The sequence below is a fragment of the Sylvia atricapilla genome, chromosome 3 (assembly GCF_009819655.1).
Source record: "Sylvia atricapilla isolate bSylAtr1 chromosome 3, bSylAtr1.pri, whole genome shotgun sequence".
NCBI classification, from domain to species: Eukaryota; Metazoa; Chordata; class Aves; order Passeriformes; family Sylviidae; genus Sylvia; species Sylvia atricapilla.
In genome coordinates, this window is record NC_089142.1 from 73,814,791 (window position 1) to 73,817,392 (window position 2,602).

Genomic DNA, 2,602 nt, shown 5'->3' on the forward strand with positions numbered 1-2,602 from the left:
GTTTTTTTTCTTTATTGCAACAAATGGAACTGACTGTCAGCTGTCTACTACTGCTGTGATGTAGATTGGCATTATATCCTTGGAGAGATAGGGACAAGATGAAGCAAATTACTTGGCTGCTTCTGAGAGTACAGAGAGCAAGAGCAATAACTGACTGGCTTTTGAAGAGAGGAGTGTGACTGGAGGATTTGTCCAGGCATGATCACCCCTTGCTTTGATTCATACTTTAATGTTGTTCTTTTCTTTGTTTTTAATAAATCTGTTCCTTAGATTCTTTTTCCCCTCTGCTTAGCAGGCAGGTAAGGACTGGAAAAAGTCACTTTGCAAGGACAGACAGAGTGACTATGTCCTACTTAGTCATGGACAGGTCATGCATATATGTGTGTGTGGTGCTGCAGGCCTGATGATGGTGGAAGCGTAGGGTGTTTGTGTGCCAGACCGAGGGTACTTGTTTGGTGATCTTGAAAGTGGTGGATCTGGCTGGGCTGGCTCTCACTAGGGAAATAATCATAATTACGCTGTTTGATTCAAGCACTTGGTGTGGAAAACATCCTGCTACCCTGTTACATGCAAATAAATATAAGTTGGATTTCCTCCCCTCATCAATTCCAACATTGGGAAGCTTGTACTTGAAGGCCCAGCTTTGTGCCCAGCTTTTGACAGCCTTCTAGGTGTCTTATGGCAAACTCTAGCAGCAGAGGAATACTATTCTACTGGTTGGGGAAGTGTGTGTTGTGCAGTGTTGGTCATCAAAAGCTGAAGATAGCCTAATTCAGGAAAGGAAGTAAGCCAGACTACAACGAGGAAGGTTTGAGCTGCTGTTTTGATGGTGAGCTTGTAAGCTCAATAGTTGTCTGATAAATTGCATTCCCATAAGTCATTAAAGTGGCACATCCATGAAGTCCATCATCTTGCTACTTCTGTGTGAGTGTGATGTAGAGAGAGGCCATGCAGATGCTTCTGCATTTACTGAAGTGGGACCAGCTGCTCTATATCCTGTGACATGAATCCAGCACCAAACCCAAGCTGCATGCACTGTGGCCATGACTTAATTGACTGTGCCCGCTTTGATCACACTGTTCTTTCTTTTTGTAATGAACTATTAGGAGCTGTGTGTTCACTGTAGCCTCTTTCCCTTTGTTCGAAACAAAGCCAAAATGCCTTTGCAAAGTACTTGAAGTATGTTTACTGCATCCAAAACTAATTCTTCCAAATGGATCTAAATGGGTAAAGGAAATCAAGCCTCTCACTGTCAGTCACTCCCTGTTACCTGGGTCCTGTTTGGCTGTAAGCCATGGGAGGTGGGCATTGCCAGGATCCAGCAGGCCTGTGGCTGTACTACAGGGAGCAGCCTTGCAGCAATGCAGGAGCCTTGCTCTTGCAGCCACCATGGAGTTGGAGGGATGGCTCTTACTGCAGCAGTGCCTGTCCATGAGAAAGGTGAGAGGGAGGTCTGGAGTGAGGGCCCTGATAACCTGTTGCTCTCCCACCCATGCAGCTGTAGAGTTACTTGTGTTTCTGGGAATGGTTGTTAACAAGAAAAAAGGTAGAAATTCAGTGGGTATAGTTGTTTGGAAAAGTGTCATAAAATGCATGTGCACCCTGTGTGCACTTCTCTAAGAGACAATCACATCTATATCTGCTTCAGCCTAACTAAATCATGGAAGTGTTTACTGCCATCAGGCAGCTCACTCTTCTGGTTTTGCAGTTAGCAGGCATCCAAAGGATTTGGTGAAGTGCTGTAATCCTGCTGGTTACAAAATGCGCCAATGCCTGTAAACAGTGTAACTGACTCTTGCATGAGCATCCACTGCCTTGTACATTCCTCGGGGATTCCTGTATTTATTCATGGCTGGTAGGGAAGGTAGACTCTACAGGTCTGACTGTGTTCTCTCTGTGGTCTGTGCAACTCCCTCCAGTACTGTAAGTGACATATGCATATGAAGGGGAGACCAGACACTTTTGTGTATAGACTGAGAATGATATCTTATGAGCACTGTGAATATCTATTATGCAACTTTTGTATTCCTATAAAAAAACCCCAACAAAACCACATGTTTCTGCTAGTAATACATTTATTTTTTGTTTGGATTTAGAAGGTTTCTCGTTCTTGGGTTTGATAGTTTGGTAGACTTTAGTGTGTAAGCATTTATCAGCTGATATTAGAAACTAGCTGCCAATATTTGTACATATTTGTAAATACTCATGTCATAATCACTCTATTTTAATGGTAAAAGTTTCTCCTTTCCATGAAAGGATTTTCTTGTTTAAAATAAAATATAAATAATAATATGTACACCTGCAATAAAGTATGGATAGAAAAAAGGTAATTGTGTAGCTTTTTTGTGTCCGAGGAGGACTATGTGTTCCATTTGAGATGGGTTGTTGAAATTAATTTCCTGCCAGACTAATCCATATGAGCTCAGCTTGTGATGGCAAACCCAGAGGCACTGTAGTCACTGGAACAACTCCGGTTCCTCCTTGCTCTTGTCAATAGCACAATGCCAAAGGGCCTTTGTCAGGTATGAAGAACACAGCTGAGCAGGTTGGAGCCAGCGGCACACTAAAGGGAGCTGAATCTGACTGAGGAGACAAGTTAAGC